The sequence below is a fragment of the Rattus norvegicus genome, chromosome 3 (assembly GCF_021556685.1).
Source record: "Rattus norvegicus strain SHRSP/BbbUtx chromosome 3, alternate assembly SHRSP_T2T, whole genome shotgun sequence".
Classification (NCBI taxonomy): domain Eukaryota; kingdom Metazoa; phylum Chordata; class Mammalia; order Rodentia; family Muridae; genus Rattus; species Rattus norvegicus.
Genome location: NC_141536.1, coordinates 75,512,919 through 75,534,186, shown reverse-complemented (window position 1 = coordinate 75,534,186; position 21,268 = coordinate 75,512,919).

The window sequence follows — 21,268 nt, the reverse complement described above, 5'->3', positions numbered from 1 at the left end:
TAGAAGTTGATGATCCTTCTGGTTGAATTAGGGAAAAGCTGGAGGAAGCTGAGGAGGAGGGCAACCCTGTAGAGGACCAGCAGTATCAATTAATCTGGACCCCTGAGATCTCTGACACTGGATCAATAACCAGGTAGCATACACCAGCTGAGGTGAGCCTCCAAAACATATACAGCAGAGGACTCCTGGGCCTGGGTTCAGTTAGAGAAGATGTACCTAACCCTCAAGAGACTGGAGGCCCCAGGAATTTTAGAGGTCTGGTGGGGTATGTGGGGTGGAGACATCCTTGTGGAGACAGGGGGTGGTGGTGGTGGTGAGGCAGTATGAGATGTGGAACTATCTGAGGGGTGGACCAGGAGGGGAATAAAATCTGTTTTTAAAAATAAATAAAAAAAAGAAACAGAAGGAACACTACCTAGTTCATTCTATGAAGCCACAATTACTCTGATAACTAAACCAAACAAGAACCCAACAAAAAAGAGAACTTCAGACCAATTTCACTTATGAATATTGATGCAAAATACTCAACAAAATTCTCGCAAACTGAATCCAAGAACACATCAAAACCACGGCATTCACCACAATCAAATAGGCTTCATCCCAGGGTTGAAAGGTTGATTCAATATATGAAAATACCTTAATGTAATCCACTATATAAACAAACTCAAAGATAAAAATTATTTGATTATCTCTTAGATGTTGAAAAAGCATTTGACAAAATATAACACTGTTTCATGTTAAAAGTTTTAAAGAAACTATTAATATAGTAAAAACGGCCATCTTGCTAAAGGAAATCTACAGATTCAGTGTAATCCTTATCAAAATTCCAATTCAATTCTTCATAGAATTAGAAAGAGCAATTTGCAAATTCATTTAGAAAAGGAAAAAAACCCAGGATAGTGAAAACTATTCTCAATAATAAAAGAAATTCTGGGGGAATCACCATCCCTGACACTGTATTACACAGCAATAGTGATAAAAACTGCATGATATTGGTACAGAGACAGGCAGGTTGATCAATGGAATAGAATTGAAGATCCAGAAATGAACCCACACACCTATGATTACTTTATCAGATACACTGAAACCAATAGAAGAGAATGTGGGGAAGAGCTTTGAACACATAGGCACCGGGGAAAGTTTCCTGAAGAGGACACCAATGGCTTATGCTCTAAGATCAAGAATCAACAAGTGGGACCCCAAAAATTGCAAAGCTTCTGTAAGGCAAAGGACACTGTCATTAGGACAAAATGGCAACCAACAGATTGGGAAAAGGTCTTTACCAATCCTATATATGATAGAGGGCTAATATCCAATATATACAAAGAATTCATGAAGTTAGACTCCAGAGAATTAAATAATCCTATTAAAAATGGGGTACAGAACTAATAAAGAATTTTTAACTAAGGAAAATTGAATGTCTGAGAAGCACCTAAAGAAATAGTCAACATCTTTAATCATCAGGGAAATGCAAATCAAAACAACCCTGGGATACTACCTCACACCTGTCAGAATGGCTAAAATCAAAAACTCAGGTGAAGTAGATGCTGGCAAGGATGTGGAGGAATAGGAATACTCCATTCTCCATTGTTGGTGGAATTGCAACCACTCTGGAAAGGAGTCTGGAAGTTTTTCAGAAAATGTGGACATAGTACTCCCTGAGGACCCAGCTATAATACTTTTGGGAATACACCCAAAAGATGCTCCAACATATAACAAGGACACATGCTCCACTATGTTCATAGCAGCCTTATTTATAATAGCCAGAAACTGGAAAGAAACCAGATGTCCTTGAACAGAGAAATGGATACAGAAAATGTGGCATATTTACACAATGGAGTACTACTCAGCTATAAAAAACAATGACTACATGAGGTAAATGTATGGAACTAGAAAATATCATCCTGAGTGCGGTAACCCAGTCACAAAAGAACACACATGGTGTGCACTCACTGACAAATGGATATTAGCCCAAAAGCTATGAATACCCAAACAACAGTTTATAGACCACATGAAGCTCAAAAAGAAGGAAGACTAAAATGTGGATGATTTGATCCTTCTTAGAAGGGGAAACAAAATACTCAGGGGAGGAAATACAGGGACAAAAAGTGGAAAAGAGACCAAAGAAAAGGCCATCCAGAGACTGGCTCACCTGGGGATCCATCTCATAAGTACCCACCAAACCCAGTCACTACTGCTGATGCCAAAGAAGTGCTTGATGACAGGAGCCTGATATGGATGTCTCCTAAGAGACTCTCCCAGAGCCTTACTGATACAGAAGAAGATGCTTGCTGCTATTCATCAGACAGAGCATGGGGACTGCAATGGAGGAGTTAGAGAAAGGACTGAAGGAGCTGAAGGGGTTCAAACTGAAAGAACAACAACATAAATCAACCAGACCACCCCCAGAGCTCCCAGGGACTTAACAACCAACGAAAGAGTACACATGGTGGGGCTCATGGCTCTTGCTGCATATGTAGCAGGGACTGGCCTTGTCAGGAATCAGTGGAAGGAGGGGCCCTTGATCAGTGGAAGGCTTGATGCCCCAGTGTAGGGGAATGACAAGGCAGGGACACTGAAGGAAATGGTGGGTATGGGAGCAATCTCATGGAGGCAGGGGGAGGGGGGATGGCATATGGTGTTTCCAGAGGGGAAACCAGGAAAGGGGATAACATTTGAAATGTAAGCACATACAGTACCAATAAAAATGCTTTTATATCATCTTTAAGATGTTTGATTACAGAAAACTACAGGTTATTTTTTATGGACTAGTTTATGGAATATTGACATTAAATCTTCTTTGAAAGTCTGGTAGAATTCTGCACTAAAATAGTTTGGGGCTGATCCCGGCCCACAGCTCCCTGCTCCCAAACCCTGTGGGAGGGAGAGCTCATTACCCAGACAGAAGGGCACTACCAAGACTGCAGGGCAAGAGAGACCACCATTACTGCCCACACTTGCCCACATCCCTGACCCAAGAGGAAACTGTATAGGGCCTCTGGGAACAGGAAGATAGGGGCACTCAAGCTGCAGGTCCCCTGCGGTCCAGACACCACCCGGATCTGAAGGGACATGGTTAAACAGCAATCTGTACACACATCCTGTGGGAGGGAGAGCTAAATCTTCAGAGGGGCAGACATGCATGGGAAATCAGAGGAGACTACACTCTGCCCAAATTTCTGACTCTATAGGAAAACTCCTAGCGCTATCTGGGCCCCCTGTGCACAGGGACCTGAGAAAAGGCTGGGCAGGTCCTTCTGGTTGCTGCCCTCACGGAGAGCTGAAATGCAGCCCCTGAGGAGCGACTTCAGGCCTGAGACCAGAGGTAAGACCAACTTTTCTGCTCCAAGTGACCTCAGGACACATGCCTACAGGAACAGCTGAAGACCAGTAGACAGGAAAGACTACACGTCTGAAAGAAGAATACTCTGTTCCCATAACTGGCTGAAAGAAAACATGAAAACAGGTCTACAGCACTCCTCACACACAGGCCTATTGGACGGTCTAGCCACTGTCAGCAATAGCAGAGCACGGTAACACCTGAGACAACCTGAATGTGAGAATCAAGCACAGGAACCCAAGCAACAGAAACAAAGATTACATGGCATCATCGCAGCACAATTCTCCCACCAAAGCAAACACAGATTATCCAAATGCACCAGAAAAGAAAGATCTAGATTTTAAATTACATTTGATCATGTTACTGGAGGACTTCAAGAAAGACATAAGGAACTCCCTTAGAGAAATGCAGGAAAACTTAAATAAACAAGTAGAAGTCTATAGAGAGGAATCACAAAAATCCCTGAAAAAATTCCAGGAAAACACAATCAAACAGGTGAAGGAATTAAAAATGGAAATAGAAGCAATAAAGAAAGAACATATGGAAACAACCCTGGATATAGAAAACCAAAGGAAGAGAGAAGGAGCCATAGATACAAGCATCACCAACAGAATACAAGAGATAGAAGAGAGAATCTCAGGAGCAGAAGATTCCATAGAATTTATCAACACAACTGTCAAAGATAATGTAAAACAGAAAAAGAAACTGGCCCAAAACATACAGGAAATCCAGGACACAATAAGAAGATCAAATCTAAGGATGATAGGTATAGAAGAAAGTGAAGACTCCCAGCTCAAAGGACCAGTAAATATCTTCAAAAAGATCATAGAAGAAAACTTCCCTAACCTAAAGAAAGAGATGCCTATAAACATACAAGAAGCCTACAGAACTCCAAATAGATTGGACCAGAAAAGAAATTCCTCCCGTCACATAATAGTCAAAACACCAAATGCACAAAACAAAGAAAGAATATAAAAATCAGTAAGGGGAAAGGGTCAAGTAACATATAAAGGCAGATTTATCCGAATTACACCGGATTTCTCACCAGAGAATATGAAAGCCAGAAGATCCTGGACAGATTACAGACCCTAAGTGAACACAAATGCCAGCCCACATTACTGTATTCAGCAAAATTCTCAATTAATATAGATGGAGAAACCAAGATATTCCATGACAAAACCAAATTTACACAATACCTTTCTACAAATCCAGCCCTAGAAAGGATAATAAAATGGTAAAGCTCAACACAAGGATGCAAGTTACACCCTAGAAAAGTAAGAAACTCATCGTCTTGCAACAAAACAAAGAGAAGACAGGCAAAGAAGCATAATCTCACATCCAAATACGAATATATCAGGAAGCAACAATCACTATACCTTAATATCTCTCAACATCAATGGTCTCAACTCCCCAATAAAAAGATATAGATTTACAAACTGGATACCCAATGAGGACCCTGCATTCTGCTGCCTACAGGAAACACACCTCAGAGACAAAGACAGACACTACCTCAGAGTGAAAGGCTGGAAAACAACTTTCCTAGCAAATGGTCGGAAGAAGTAAGCTGGAGTAGCCATTCTAATATCAAATAAAATCGAGTTTCAGCTAAAAGTCATCAAAAAAGATAAGGAAGGACACTACATATTCATCAAAGGAAAAATCCACCAAGATGAACTCTCAATCCTAAATATCTATCCTCCAAATGCAAGGGCAACTACATACATAAAAGAAACCTTACTAAAGCTCAAAACACACATTGCACCTCACACAATAAGAGTAGGAGATTGCAACACCCCACTCTCATCAATGGGCAGATCATGGAAACAGAAATTAAACAGAGATATAGGCAGACTAAGAGAAGTCATGAACCAAATGTACTTATCAGATATTTATAGAACAATCTATCCTAAAGCAAAAGGATATACATTCTTCTCACCACCTCATTGTACTTTCTCCAAAATTGACCATATAATTGGTCATAAAACAGGCCTCAATAGATACAGAAAGATAGACATAGTCCCATGAGTCCTATCAGACCACCACGCCCTAAAGGTGATCTTCAATAACAATAAGGGAAGAACGCCCACATATATATGGAATTGAACAATGTTCTACTGAATGATAACCTGGTCAAGTTAGAAACAAAAAAGAAATTAAAGACTTCTAGGAATTTAATGAAAATGAAGGTAAAACACCCCCAAACTTATGGGACACAGTGAAAGCTGTGCTAAGAGGAAAACTCATAGCTCTGAGTGCCTGCAGAAAGAAACACAAGAGAGCATATAACAGCAGCTTAACAGCACAGCAAAAAGCTCTAGAAAAAAAGGAAGCAAATACACCCAGGAGGAGTAGAAGGCAGGAAATATTCAAACTCAGAACTAAAATCAACCAAGTAGAAACAAAAAGGACTATACAAAGAATCAACAGAAACAGAAGCTGGGTCTTTGAGAAATTCAGCAAAATAGATAAACCCTTAGCCAGACCAACCAGAGGACACAGAGAGTGTGTCCAAATTAACAAAATCAGAAATGAAAAGGGAGACATAACTACAGAATCAGAGGAAATTCAAAAAATCATCAGATCGTACTACAAAAGCCTATATTCAACAAAACTTGAAAATCTGCAGGAAATGGACAATTTCCGAGAGAGATACCAGGTACCAAATTTAAATCAGTAACAGATAAACCATTTAAACCACCCCATAACTCCTAAAGTAATAGAAGTAGTCATTAAAAGTGTCCCAACCAAAAAGAGCCCAGGTCCAGAGGGGTTCACTGCAAAATTCTATCAGACGTTCATAGAAGACCTCATACCAACATGATCCAAACTATTCCACAAAATTGAAACAGATGGAGCACTATTGAATTCCTTCTATGAAGCCACAATTACTCTTATACCTAAACCACCCAAAGACCCAACGAAGAAGGAGAACTTCAGACTAGTTTCCCTTATGAATATTGATGCAAAAATACTCAATAAATTCTTGCAAACCGAATCCAAAAGCATATCAAAACAATCATCCATCATGATCAAATAGGCTTCATCCCAGGCATGCAGAGATGGCTTAATATATGGAAAACCATCAACATAATCCACTATATAAACAAACTGAAAGATAAAATCCACATGGTCATTTCATTAGATGCCGAGAAATCATTTGACACCATTCAACACCCCTTCATGAGAAAAGTCCTGGAAAGAATAGGAATTCAAGGCCCATTCCTAAACATAGTAAAAGTCATATACAGCAAACCAGTAGCTAATATTACACTAAATGGAGAGAAACTTGAAGCAATCCCACTAAAATCAGGGACTAGACAAGGCTGCCCACTATCTCCCTACTTATTCAACATAGCTCTCGAAGTTCTAGCCACAGCAATCAGACCAAAAAAGGAGATCAACGGGATACAGATTGGAAAAGAAGTCAAAATATCACTATTTGCAGATGATATTATAGTATATTTAAGTGATCCCAAAAGTTCCACCAGAGAACTACTAAAGCTGATAAACACCTTCAGAAAAGTAGCTGGGTATAAAATTAACTCAAATAAATCAGTAGCCTTCCTCTACACAAAAGAGAAACAAGCTGAGAAAGAAATTAGGGAAACGACACACGTCATAATAGTCCCAAATAATAGAAAATACTTCGGTGTGACTTTGACCAAGGAAGTGAAATATCTGTACAATAAGAACTTCAGGCCTCTGAAGAAAGAAATTGAAGATCTCAGAAGATGGAAAGATCTCCCATGCTCATGGATTGGCAGGATTAATATATTAAAAATGGCCATTTTACCAACAGTGATCTACAGATTCAATGCAATCCTCATCAAAATACTAATACAATTCTTCAGAGAGTTAGATAGAACAATTTGCAAATTCATTTGGAATAACGATAAACCCAGGATAACTAAAACTATCCTCCACAATAAAAGGACTTCTGGGTGAAACACTATCCCTGAATTCATACAGTATTACAGAGAAATAATGATAAAAATTGTATGGTATTGGCACAGAGACAGGCAGATAGACCAGTAGAATAGAATTGAAGACCCATAAATGAACCCAAAGACCTATGGTCACTTGATTTTTGACAAAGGAGCCAAAACCATCCAATGGAAAAAAGACAGCATTTTCAGCAATTGGTGCTGGTTCAACTGGAGGCCAGCATGTAGAAGAATGCAGATCGATCCATTCTTTCTTTTCCAGTTTTTTTTTTTTTATTAACTTGAGTATTTCTTATTTACATTTTGAATGTTATTGCCTTTCCCGGTTTCTGGGCCAACATCCCCCTAACCCTTCCCACTCCCCTTCTTTATGAGTGTTCCCCTCCCCATCCTCCCCCCATTATCGCCCTCCCCCCAACAATCACGTTCACTGGGAGTTCAGTCTTAGCAGGATCAAGGGCTTCCCCTTCCACTGGTGCTCTTACTAGGCTATTCATTGCTACCTATGAGATTGGAGCCCAGGGTCAGTACACGTATAGTCTTTGGGTAGTGGCTTAGTCCCTGGAAGCTCTGGTTGGTTGGCATTGTTGTTCATATGGGGTCTCGAGCCCCTTCAAGCTCTTCCAGTCCTTTCTCTGTTTCCTTCAACGGGGGTCCCGTTCTCAGTTCAGTGGTTTGCTGCTGGCATTCGCCTATGTATTTGCTGTATTCTGGGTGTGTCTCTCAGGGGAGATCTACATCTGCTTTCTATCTGCCTGCACTTCTTTGCTTCATCCATCTTATCTAATTGGGTGGCTGTATATGTATGGGCTACATGTGGGGCAAGCTCTGCATGGGTGTTCCTTCTGTCTCCCTTTTAAACGTTGCCTCCCTATTCCTTGCCAGCGGTATTCTTGTTCCCCTTTTAAAGAAGGAGCGAAGCATTTGCATTTTGGTCAACCCTCTTGAGTTCATGTGTTCTGTGCCTCTAGGGAAATCCAAGCATTTGGGCTAATAGCCACTTATCAATGAATGCATACCATGTGTGTTTTTCTGTGATTGGGTTACCTCACTCAGCATGATATTTTCCAGTTCCCTTCATTTGCCTATGAATTTCATGAAGTCTTTGTTTTTGATAGGTGGGTAATATTCCCTTGTACAGCTGTACCACATTTTCTGTATCCATTCCTCTGTTGAAGGGCATCTGGGTTCTTTCCAGCTTCTGGCTGTTATACATAAGGATGCTATGAACAGAGTGGAGCATGTGTCTTTGTTACATGTTGGAGCATCTTTTGGTTATAGGCTGAAGAGAGGTATAGCTGGGTCCTCAGGTAGTTCAGTGTCCAATTTTCTGAAGAACCTCCAGACTGATTTCCAGAATGGTTGTACCAGTCTGCAATCCCACCAAAAAAGGAGGAGTGTTCCTCTTTCTCCACATCCTTGCCAGCATTTGCTGTTACCTGAATTTTTGATCTTAGCCATTCTCACTGGTGTCAGTTGAAATCTCAGGGTTGTTTCGATTTGCATTTCCCTTATGACTGAAGATGTTGAACATTTCTTTCTCTTTTTTTTGACATTTTTTTATTAACTTGAGTATTTCTTATTTACATTTCGAATGTTATTCCCTTTCCCGGTTTCTGGGCCAACATCCCCCTAGGCCCTCCAACTCCCCTTCTCTATGAGTGTTCCCCTCCCCGTCCTCCCCCCAACAATCACGTTCACTGGGGATTCAGTCTTAGCAGGAACAGGGGCTTCCCCTTCCACTGGTGGTCTTACTAGGCTATTTATTGCTACCTTTGAGGTTAGAGTCCAGGGTCAGTCCATGTATAGTATTTGGGTAGTGGCTTAGTCCCTGGAAGCTCTGGTTGGTTGGCATGTTTGTTCATATGGGGTTTCGAGCCCCTTCAAGCTCTTCCAGTCCTTTCTCTGATCCCTTCAACGGGGGTCCCGTTCTCAGTTCAGTGGTTTAATGATGGCATTCGCCTATGTATTTGCTGTATTCTGGCTGTGTCTCCCAGGAGAGATCTACATCTGGTTCCTGTTGGCCTGCACTTCTTTACTTCATCCATCTTGTCTAATTGGGTGGCTGTATATGTATGGGCCACATGTGGGGCAGTCTCTGAATGGGTGTTCCTTCTGCCTCTGTTTCATTTATTGCCTCCCTATTCCCTGCCAAGGGTATTCTTGTTCTCCTTTTAAATAAGGAGTGAAGCATTCCCATTTTGATCATCCGTCTTGAGTTTCATGGGTTCTGTGCATCTAGGGTAATTCAAACATTTGGGCTAATAGTCACTTATCAATGAGTGCATATCATGTGTGTTTTTCTGGGATTGGGTTATCTCATTCAGGATGATATTTTCCAGTTCCCTCCATTTGCCTATGAATTTCATAAAGTCATTGTTTTTGATAGCTGAGTAATATCCCATTGTGAAGATGTACCACATTTTCTGTATCCATTCCTCTGTTGAAGGGCATCTGGGTTCTTTCCAGCTTCTGGCTGTTATACATAAGGATGCTATGAACATAGTGGAGCACGTGTCTTTTTTGTATGTTGGGGCATCTTTTGGGTATATGCCCAAGAGAGGTATAATTGGTCCTCAGGTAGCTCAATGTCCAATTTTCTGAGGAACCTCCAGACTGATTTCCAGAATGGTTGTACCAGTCTGCAATCCCACCAAAAAAGGAGGAGTGTTCCTCTTTCTCCACATCCTTGCCAGCATTTGCTGTCACCTGAGTTTTTGATCTTAGCCATTCTCACTGGTGTGAAATCTCAGTGTTGTTCTGATTTGCATTTCCCTTATGACTAAAGATGTTGAACATTTCTTTAGGTGTTTTTCAGCCATTCAGCATTCCTCAGCTGTGAATTCTTTGTTTAGCTCTGAACCCCATTTTTAATAGGGTTATTTGTCTCCCTGTGGTCTAACTTCTTGAGTTCTTTGTATATTTTCGATATAAGGCCTCTATCTGTTGTAGGATTGGTAAAGATCTTTTCCCAATCTGTTGGTTGCTGTTTTGTCCTAACCAGAGCGTCCTTTGCCTTACAGAAGCTTTGCAGTTTTATGAGATCCCATTTGTTGATTCTTGATCTTAGAGCATAAGCCATTGGTGTTTTGTTCAGGAAATTTTTTCCAGTTTCCATGTGTTCGAGAAGCTTCCGCACTTTTTATTCTATTAGTTTGAGTGTATCTGGTTTGATGTGGAGGTCCTTGATCCACTTGGACTTAAGCTTTGTACAGGGTTATAAGCATGTATCGATCTGCATTCTTCTACAAGTTGACCTCCAGTTGAACCAGCACCATTTCCTGAAAATGCTATCTTTTTTTCCATTGGATGGTTTTGGCTCCTTTGTCAAAAATCAAGTGACCATAGGGGTGTGGGTTCATTTCTGTGTCTTTAATTCTATTCCAGTGGTCTATCTGTCTGTCTCTGTACCAATACCATGCAGTTTTTATCACTGTTGCTCTGTAATACTGCTTGAGTTCAGGGATAGTGATTCCTCCTGAAGTCCTTTTATTGTTGAGGATATTTTTAGGTGTCCTGGGTTTTTGTTATTCCAGATGAATTTGCAAATTGTTCTGTCTAACTCTTTGAAGAATTGGATTGGTATTTTGGTGGGGATTGCATTGAATCTGTAGATCGCTTTTAGTAAAATGGCCATTTTTACTATATTAATCCTGCCAATCCATGAGCATGGGAGGTTTTTCCATCTGCTAAGGTCTTCTTCAATTTCTTTCTTCAGAGGCTCGAAGTTCTTATTGTACAGATCTTTCACTTGCTTTGTTAAAGTCACACCGAGGTACTTCATATTATTTGGGACTATTATGAAGGGTGTTGCTTCCCTAATTTCTTTCTCGGCTTGTTTCTCTTTTTTGGAGAGGAAGGCTACTGATTTTTTTTTTTTTGCGTTAATTTTATACCCAGGTACTTTGTTGAAGTTGGTTATCAGCTTTAGTAGTTCTCTGGTGGACCTTTTCGGATCAATTAAATATACTATCATATCATCTGCAAATAGTGATATTTTGACTTCTTCTTTTCCAATCTTTATCCCCTTTATCTCCTTTTGTTGTCTGATTGATCTGGTAGAACTTCAAGAACTATATTGAATAAGTAGGGAGAGGGTGGGCAGCCTTGTCTAGTCACTGATTTTAGTGGGATTGCTTCAAGTTTCTCTCCATTTAGATTAATGTTAGCGACTGGTTTGCTGTATATGGCTTTTTCTATGTTTAGGTATGGGCCTTGAGTTCCTGATCTTTCCAGGAATTTCATCATGAAAGGGTGTTGAATTTTGTCAAATGCTTTCTCAGCATCTAATGAAATGATCATGTGGTTTTGTTCTTTCAGTTTGTTTATATAATGGATCATGTTGATGGTTTTCCATATATTAAACCATCCCTGCATGCCTGGGATGAAGCCTACTTGATCATGGTGGATGAATGTTTTGATCAGCTCTTGGATCTGATTTACCAGAATTTTGTTTTGTATTTTTGCATCAATATTCATAAGGTAAATTGGTGTGAAGTTCTCTTTGTTGAGTCTCTGTGTGGTTTAGGTATAAGAGTAATTGTGGCTTCATAGAATGAATTCAATAGTGCTTCATCTGTTTCAATTTTGTGGAATAGTTTGAATACTATTGGTATGAGGTCTTCTATGAATGTCTGATAGAATTCTGCAGTAAACCCGTCTGGACCTGCGCTCTTTTTGGTTGGGAGTACTTTAATGACTGCTTGTTTTTCGTTAGGAGTTTTGGGGTTGTTTAAATGGTTTATCTGTTCCTGATTTAACTTCGGTACCTGGTATCTCTCTCAGAAATTGTCCATTTCCTGCAGATTTTCAAGTTTTGTTGAATATAGGTATTTGTAGTATGATCTGATGATTTTTTGAATTTCCTCTGATTCTGTAGTTATGTCTCCCTTTTCATTTCTGATTTTGTTAATTGGGACACACCTCTGTGTCCTCTGGTTAGTCTGGCTAAGGGTTTATCTATCTTGTTGATTTTCTCAAAGAACCAACTTTTGCTTCTGTTGATTCTTTCTATGGTCCTTTTTGTTTCTACTTTGTTGATTTCAGCTGTGAGTTTGATTATTTCATGAGTTCTACTCCTCCTGGGTGTATTTGCTTCTTTTTGTTGTAGAGCTTTTAGGTGTGCTGTCAAGCTGCTGACATATGCTCTCTCCTGTTTCTTTCTGCAGTCACTCAGATGTATAGTTTTCCTCTTAGCACAGCTTTCATTGTGTCCCATAAGTTTGGGTATGTTGTACCTTCATTTTCATTAAATTCTTAGAAGTCTTTAATTTCTTTCTTTATTTCTTCCTTGACCAGGTTATCATTGAGTAGAGCATTGTTCAATTCCATGTATATGTGGGCGTTCTTCCCTTATTGTTATTGAAGATCACCTTTAGGGCGTGGTGGTCTGATAGGACTCATGGGACTATGTCTATCTTTCTGTATCTATTGAGGCCTGTTTTATGACCAATTATATGGTCAATTTTGGAGAAAGTACAATGAGGCGGTGAGAAGAATGTATATCCTTTTGCTTTAGGATAGATTGTTCTATAAATATCTGATAAGTCCATTTGTTTCATGACTTCTCTTAGTCTGCCTATGTCTCTGTTTAATTTCTGTTTCCATGATCTGCCCTTTGATGAGAGTGGGGCATTGCAATCTCCTACTATTATTGTGTGAGGTGCAATGTGTGTTTTGAGCTTTAGTAAGGTTTCTTTTATGTATGTAGTTGCCCTTGCATTTGGAGGATAGATATTTAGGATTGAGAGTTCATCTTGGTGGATTTTTCCTTTGATGAATATGAAGTGTCGTTCCTTATCTTTTTTGATGACTTTTAGTTGAAACTTGATTTTATTTGATATTAGAATGGCTACTCCAGCTTGCTTCTTCCGACCATTTGCTAGGAATGTTGTTTTCCAGCCTTTCACTCTGAGGTAGTGTCTGTCTTTGTGTCTGAGGTGTGTTTCCTGTAGGCAGCAGAATGCAGGGTCCTCATTGGGTATCCAGTTTGTAAATCTATGTCTTTTTATTGGGGAGTTGAGACCATTGATGTTGAGAGATATTAAGGAATAGATTAGTTCTTCTGGTAATATTCATATTGTATGTGAGGTTATGTTTGTTAGCTTTTCTTCTCTTTGTTTTGTTGACAAGACGATTTGTTTTTTGCTTTTTCTAGAGTGTAGCTTGCCTCCTTATCTTGGGCTTTAACATTTATTATCTTTTGTAGCGCTGGATTTGTAGAAAGATATTGTGTAAATTTGGTTTTGTCATGGAATATCTTGGTTTCTCCATCTATGTTAATTGAGAGTTTTGCTGGATACAGTAACCTAGGATGGCATTTGTATTCTCTTAGCGTCTGTATGACATCTGTCCAGGATCTTCTGGCTTTCATAGTCTCTGGTGAGAATCTGGTGTGATTCTGATAGGTCTGCCTTTATATGTTACTTGACCTTTTTCCCTTACTGCTTTTAATATTCTTTCTTTATTTTGTGCATTCAGTGTTTTGCCTATTATGTGATGGGAGGAGTGTCTTTTCTGGCCCAATCTATTTGGAGTTCCTTATGCTTCTTGTATATTTATGGGCATCTCTTTGTTTAGGTTAGGGAAGTTTTCTTCTATGATTTTGTTGAAGATGTTTACTGGTTCTTTGAGCTGGGATTCTTCACTCTCTTCTATACCTATTATCCTTACGTTTGATCTTCTCATTGAGTCCTGGATTTCCTGTATGTTTTGGACCAGTAGCTTTTTCCATTTTCCATTATCTTTGATAGTTGTGTCGATGATTTTTATGGAACCTTCTGCTCCTGAGATTCTCTCTTCTATCTCTTGTATTGTGTTGGTGATGCTTGTATCTACGGCTCCTTGTCTCTTCCTTTGGTTTTCTATATCCATGGTTGTTTCCCTGTGTTCTTTGTTTATTGCTTTTATTTCCAATTTTAATTCCTTTAACTGTTTGCTTGTGTTTTCCTGGAATTCTTTCAGGGATTTTTGTGATTCCTCTCTATAGACTTCTACTTGTTTATTTATGTTTTCCTGTGTTTCTCTAAGGGTGTTCTTCATGCCTTTCTTGAAGTCCTTCAGCATCATGATGGAATATGATTTTTTTTTTTTTGGTTCTTTTTTTCGGAGCTGGGGACCGAACCCAGGGCCGTGCGCTTCCTAGGTAAGCGCTCTACCACTGAGCTAAATCCCCAGCCCCATGATTTTTAATCTAGATCTTTTTTTTTCTGGTGTGTTTCGATATTCATTGTTTGCTTTGGTGAGAATTGGGCTCCAATGACGTCATGTAATCTTGATTTCTGTTGCTTGGGTTCCTGTGCTTGTCTCTTCCCATCAGATTATCTCTGGTGTTACTTTGTTCTGCTATTTCTGACAGTGGCTAGACCGTCCTACAGGCCTGTGTGTCAGATGTGCTGTAGACCTGTTTTCCTGTTTATTTCAGCTTTTATGGGAACAGAGTGTTCTGCCTTTGGGCGTGTGGTCTTTCCTGTGTACTGTTCTTCAGCTGTTCCTATGGGGCTGTGTCCAGAGTCTACCAGGCAGGTCACTTGGAGCAGAAAAGTTGGTCTTACCTGTGGTCCCGGGGCTCAAGTTTCCTCCTGTGGGGTTGCTTTTGAGCTCTCTTTGAGGGCGGCAACCACGAGGGCCTGAGCCACCTTTTCCCGGAGCCCCCGTGCACAGGGGTCCCAGATGGCGTTAGGTGTTTTCCTCTGGAATCAGATATGTGGGCAGAGTGTAGTCTCTTCTGGCTTCCCAGGCATGTCTGCCCCTCTGAACGTTTAGTTCTCCCTTCCATGAGATTTGAGTGCAGAGAACTGTTGATCTGGTCCCTTCAGGTCGGGGTGGTGTCTGGATCGCTGGGGACCTGCAACTCCAGTGCCCCTATCTTCCAGTTCCCAGAGGCCATATACAGTTTCCTCTTTGGCCTGGGATGTGGGCAGGGGTGGGCAGTATAGGTGGTCTCTCCTTATCTGCCGTCTCTTGCATGCCCACCTGTCCAGGCGGTGAGCTCTCTCTCGCAATGGGTTTGGGAGCAGTCCTGAGTTTTTTTATTTTAGCTATTCTTATTGGTGCAAAATAGAATCTTTAAGTTGTTTTGATTTGCATTTTCCTGATGACTAAGGATGTTGAGCATTTCTTAGGTACTTCTTAGCCATTTGATATTCCTCAGCTGAGAATTCTTTGTTTAGCTCTGTACCCCATCTTTTGACATGGTTATTTGGCTCTCTGAGTCTACCTTTGTGATTTCTTTGTATATTTTGGATATTACCCCTCCATTGGATGTAGGATTGGTAAAGGTCTTTTCCTAATCTGTTGGTTTCCATTCTGTCCTAATGACAGTGTCCTTTGCCTTATAGAAGCTTTGTAGCTCTATGAGATCCCATTTGTTGATTCTTGATCTTAGAGCATAAGCCATTGGTTTTTCTGTTCAGGACATTTTTTTTTTCAGTGTCCATGTGAACGAAACTCTTTCCACTTTTTCTTCTATTAGTTTGAGTATATCTGGTTTGGTGTGGAGGTCCTTGCTTCATTTGGACTTGAGCTTTGTACAGGGTGATAAGAATGGGCCAATTTGCATTGTTCTATATGCTGACTTCTAGTTGAACGAGCACCATTTGTTGAAAATGCTAGCTTTTTTTTCCCATTGGATGGTTTTAGCTCCTTTGTTAAGGATCAAGTGACCATAGGTGTTTGGGTTCATTTCTGGGTCTTCACTTCTATTTCACTCATCTACCTGCCTGTCTCTGTACCAATACCATGCAGTTTTTTTTATTACTATTGCTCTGTAATACAGCTGGTTAGGGGTGGTGATTCCCTCAGAAGTTCTTTTGTTGTTGAGTATAGTTTTCACTATCCTGTTTTTTTGTTATTCCATATGAATTTGCAAATTGCTCTTTCTAACTCTTTGGAGAATTGGGTTTGAAATTTGATGGCGATTATATTGAATCTGCAGATTGCTTTTGGCAAAATGGCCATTTTTACTCTATTGATCCTGCTAATCCATGAGCATAGGAGGTCTTTCCATATTCTGATATCTTCTATTTTTTCTTCAGATACTTGAAGTTCTTGTTGTACAGAACTTTCACTTGCTTAGTTAGAGTCACACCAAAGTATTTTATATAATTTGGGACTTTTGTGAACAGTGTCATTTCCCTAATTTCTTTCTCAGCTTGTTTATCCTTTGAGTAGAGGAAGGTTACTGATTTGTTTGAGTTGATTTTATACCCAGTCACTTTGCTGAAGTTGTTTATCAGGCTTAGTAGTTCTCTGGTGGAACTATTTTTTTCACTTAATCATACTATCATATCATGGTCAAATAGTGGTATTTTGACTTCTTCCTTTCCAATTTGAACCCCTTTGAGGTATTTTTGTTGTCCTATTGCTTTGGCTAGGACTTTGCATACTATATTTAATAGGGAGCGAGTGGGCAGCCTTGTCTAGTACCTGATTTTAGTGGGATTGTTTCAAGTTTCTCTCCATTTAGTTTAGTATATATTGCTTTTACTACATTTAGGTATGGTCCTGTTATTTCCAGTACTTTTATTATGAAGTGGTGTTGAATTTTGTCAAATGCTTATTTTTTTGAGTTTGTTTATGTAGTGGCTCATAATGATGGATTTCCGTGTATTGCACCAAACCTGCATCCCTGAGATGAAGTCTACTTGATCATTATGAGTGATTGTTTTGATGAGTTCTTGGATTTGGTTTGCAAGAATTTTATTGAGTATTTTTGTGTCAATATTCATAAGGAATATTGGTCTGAAGTTCTCTTTCTTTGTTGGGTCTTTGTGTGGTTCAGTTATAAGTGTAATTGAGGCTTCTTAGAATGAGTTTGGTAGTGCTCCATCTGTTTCTATTTTGTGGAACATTTTGGACAATGTTGATAAGAGGTCTTCTATGATGGTCTGATAGAATTCTGTACTAAATTCACCTGGTCCTGGACTCTTTTTGGTTGGGAGACTTTTAATAACTGCTTTAGTTTCTTTAGGAGTTATGGGGTTGTTTAGATGGCATATCTGATCCTGATTTAACTTTGGTACCTGGTATTTGTCTAGGGAATTGTCCATTTCGTCCAGATTCTCCAGTTTTGTTAAATATAGGCTTTTGTAGTAGGATCTGATGATTTTTTTAGTTTGCTCAGATTCTGTTGTCATGTATCCCTTTTCCTTTCTTATTTTGTTAATTTGGATACTGTCTCTGTGCCCTCTGGTTAGTCTGGCTAATGGTTTATGTATCTTGTTGATTTTCTCAAAGAGCCAGCTCCTGATTTTGTTGATTCTTTGTATAGTCCTATTTGTTTCTACTTGGTTGATTTCAGCCCTGAGTTTGATTATTTCCTGCCTTCTACTCCTCTTGGTTGTATTTGCTTCTCTTTCTTCTAGAGCATTTCGGTGTTCTGTCAAGCTGTTAATGTATGCTTTCTCCTCTTTCTTCTTGGAGGCACTCAGAGCTATGATTTTTTTCTCTTAGCACTGCTTTCCTTATGTCCCATAAGTTTGGGTATGTCATGCCTTCATTTTCATTAAATTCTAAAAATTCTTTAATTTCCTTCTTAATTTCTTCCTTGACCAAGTTTTCATTGAATAGAGTTTTGTTCAACTTCCATGTATACGTGGGTTTTCTGTTGTTTTTGTTTTTATTGAAGACCTGCCTTAGTCTGTGGTGATCTGATAGGACGCATGGGATTATTTCAATCTTGTATCTGTTGAGGCCTGTTTTGTGACCAAATTGTGTTCAATTTTGGAAGGTACATTAAGGTGTTAAGAAGAAGTTATATTCTTTTGTTTTAGGATGAAACATTCTATAAATATTCCTTAAGTCCATTTGGTTCATAACTGCTGTTAGTTTTTCTATGCCTGTTTAATTTCTGTTTCCATGATCTGCCCATTGACGAGAGTAGGGTGTTGAAATATCCTACTATTACTGTTTGAGGTACCGTGTGCAATTTGAGCTTTAGTAAGGTTCCTTTTTTGAATGTAGGTGCCCTTGTATTTGGAGCATAGATATGTAGGATTGATAGTTCATCTTGGTGCGTTTTTCCTTTGATGAATATGAAGCATTCTTCCTTATCTTTTTTAATAACTTTGGTTGAAAGGCAATTTTATTTGATATTAGAATGGCTACAACAGCTTTTTTTTTTTTGCACCATTTGCTTGGAAAATAGTTTTCTGCCTTTTACTCTGAGGTAGTGTCTGTCTTTGTTACTGAGGTGTGTTTCCTATATGGAGAAAAATGCTGGATCCTCTTTAAGTTCCCAGTTTGCTAGTCTATACCTTTTTATTGGGTAATTGAGTCTATTGATATTAAGAGATATTAAGGAATAGTGATTGTTGCTTCTTGTTATTTTTTGGTCAACGTGGAATTATGTTTGTGTGTCTCTCTTCTTTTGGTGTTTTTGCAAGGAGATTACTTTCTTACTTATTTTAGGGTGTAGCTTCTCTCCTTATGTTGGAGTTTTCCATCTATTAATCTTTGTAGGGCTGGCTTTGTGGAAAGATATTGTGTTAATTTGGTTTGCCATGGAATACTTTGTTTTCACCGTCTATGGTAACGGAGAATTTTGTTGTATATAGTAGCCTGGGCTGGCATTTGTGTTCTCTTAGGGTCTGTAAGACATCTGCCAATAGTCTCTGGTGAGAAGTCTGATGTAATTCTGCTGGGTCTGCCTTTATAAGTTACTTGACTCTTACTGCTTTTACACTTCTTTCTTTGTTTTGTGCATTTGGTGTTTTGACTATTATGTGACGGGAGGAATTTCCCTTCTGGTCCAATCTATTTGGAGCTCTGTAGGCTTCTTGTATGATTATGGGTATCTCTTTCTTCAGGTTAGGGAAGTTTTCTTCTAAAATTTTGTTGAAGATATTTACTGGCCATTTAAGTTGGAGTCTCCATTCTCTTCTATACCTATTATTCTTAGGTTTCATCTTCTCATTGTATCCTGGATTTCCTGGATGTTTTGTGCTTGGTGTTTTTTGCATTTTATGTTATCTTTGATGGTTGTGTCAATGTTTTCTATGGTATCTTCTGCCCCTGAGATTCTTTCTTCTATCTCTTATATTCTGTTGGTGATGCTTACATCTATGGCTCCTGATCTCTTCCCTAGGTTTTCTATCTCCAGTGTTGTCTCCCTTTGTGCTTTCTTTATTGTTTCTATTTCCATTTTTAAATACTGGATGGTTTTGTCCCTTTCCTTCACCTGTTCGTGTGTTTTCCTCTAATTCTTTAAGGGATTCTTGTGTTTTCTGTTTAAGAGTTTATATTTGTTTACTCATGTTGTCCTGTATTTTTTAAGGGAGTTATTTATGTTCTTCTTAAGGTCCTCCATCATCATCATCAAATGTGATTTTAAATCCAAATCTTGCTTTTCTGGTGTATGTGGATATTCAGTATTTGTTCTGTTGGGAGAGTTGGGCTCTGATGGTGCCAAGTAGTCTTGGTTTCTGTTGCTTAGGTTCCTGTGCTTCCCTCTTGCCATCAGATTGTCTTTGGTGTTGGCTTGTCTGTAAGTGGCTTGGGCCTCCTGTAGGTTTGTGTGGTAGCATTCCTGTAGACCTGTTTTCTTTCAGCAGGATCTGGGAACAGAAAGCTCTGCTCTCAGGTGTGTAGGTGCTCCTGGTGACTGGCTTTCAGCTTTCAGTGCAGGCAGAAACCTGAAGGGTCCTGCCCCTGACTGCTTCTAAGTCCCTGTGCCCACAGGGTGTAGATGGCACTAGGTAATTTCCTCTTGGGTCAGGAATGTGGGCAGAAGGTATTTGTCTCCTCTGGGTTCTCAGGAGTGTCTGCATTTCTGAGGGTCCAGCTCTATCCCACATAGGATCCAGGTGCAGGGAACTGTTGTACTGGTTTAGTTCAGTTACAGGCCCAGCTAGAATCCAGCTGGTTCCTGCCACTGACTCTTCCTATATTCCTGTATCGGGAGGCACTATGCAGTTTCCTCTTTGGCCTAGAATGTGGGTAGAAGTGGACAGAAGTGGGCAGAAATGGCAGTCTTTCCTGAGGTCTCAAAAGTGTCCGAATTTCTGGGAGTTCGGATCTCTTCCCCATGGGATTTGTTTGGAAGATTTTTAATGACTGGTTTTATTTCCTTAGAGCTTATAGAACTATCCATATTATTTATCCGATCTTGATTTAGCTTTGGTAATTAGTATTTGACTAGAAAATTATCCATTTTGTTTAGATCTTCAAATTTTGTAAAGTACAGGCTTTTGAAGTGAGACCTAATGGTCCTTTGAATTCCAGTGTCTATTATTATGTCTCCTTTTCATTTCTGATTTTGTTAATTTGGATACTGTCTCTGTGCCTTTCATTTAGTTTGGATAAAGATTTTTCTATCTTGTTGACAGATAAAAAGACCTAATTCTTGGTTTTGTTGATTCTTAACTTTTTTATTTCTAATGAATTTATTTTAGCCCTGAGTTTGATTTTTTCCTACCATCTACTCTTGTGTATGTTTACTCTTTTTTCTAGAGCCTTCAGATATACTTTTGATTTGTTAGTATGATAACTCTTCAATTTATTTATGGAGGCACTTAGTTCCATGAGCTTTCCCCTTAGCACTGCTTTCATATATTCCATAAGTTTGGGTATATACTGCCATCCTTTTTATTGAATTGTGACTGATTTTATGGTCAATTTTGGAGAACATTCTATGAGGTTATGAGAGGAAGGAATATTCTTCTGTATTTGGTTCAAATGTTCTCTATCTATCTGTTAGGTACATTTGAATTATACCCTCTATTAGTTTTGTTATTTCTCTGTTTAGTTTCTATCTCAATGATCTGTCAATTGCTAAGAGTGGGATATTAATTTGTGGGGTTTTATGTGCTATTAAAGCTTTAGTAATGTTTCTTTTATGAATGTGGGTACCCTTTCATTTGGAACATAGATGTTCAAAATTGAAACTTCCTTTTGGTGGAATTTTCCTTTGGTGAGTGTGAAGTGTCCTTCCCTGTATCTTTTGAGTACTTTCAGTTGTAATTCTGTCATATTAGATATTACAATG